Source organism: Octodon degus, unplaced genomic scaffold (genome assembly GCF_000260255.1).
Source record: "Octodon degus isolate 3935 unplaced genomic scaffold, OctDeg1.0 scaffold00729, whole genome shotgun sequence".
Lineage (NCBI taxonomy): Eukaryota > Metazoa > Chordata > Mammalia > Rodentia > Octodontidae > Octodon > Octodon degus.
In genome coordinates, this window is record NW_004525305.1 from 10,257 (window position 1) to 11,049 (window position 793).

Below are 793 nucleotides of genomic sequence, written 5' to 3' on the forward strand. Positions count from 1 at the left end.
AAGATGGGCAAGGCAATGATCCTGAGAATCTCCAGAAGATTTTTCAATCTAGCAGTTAATTAGAAAGATTCTCACCTTGACTAATTATATATACTGATACCTGTGAACTAAGCAACTGCACTGAAGATGGTAACCTGTAATAGTAGTTTCATGCTTGGAGTGATGGTCATTCTGGTCTTCTGAATATGGGCTGCTTGTCATGACATGTCAGTTGCTGCTGTGCTGTCTGTCAGGTAGATGATTGTTCAAAAAGAAGGGGGTGGTGAAGGAAAGCAAGAGATAGGAAAAGGAATATTGTGGGACTGTCTTGCTTCAAGGTTGTATATGGTTAGATTGTTGGACTTATGTGTAAACAGAAAAAGCATATAATTCTTTATGCCTATTTTTTAAAATATATTCTAGATTTTAAATGTTTTCTCATCATATTCTATAGGGACTTAAAGTTCAACATATCAATACTTGATGAAAAATGCCTGTTCCTTGTTATGCCTAAGATGTTTGATATCAGACAGATAGTGAGGTTAAGCTCAACAGACTAGGTTGTATGGTAATAACAATAAGCTTCTCTTCTGGAGGGTTAGCAACCTAAGTTTGCAGACAAAAATGAGAGAAAAAGTAGGGCTACAAGGAAAGCCAACATTTTGGCCCTAGACTTCCAAGGTCAATTAAGACGCAGGACATATGAGAACTTGTACTGTAACGTCATGTAACTCGGTTGTGTCCCAAATTTTCTGATCAAGGAGATTATGGGGCCAAAAAGGAAAGTGATCGATGATGTAGAGTGTGCCTAAGG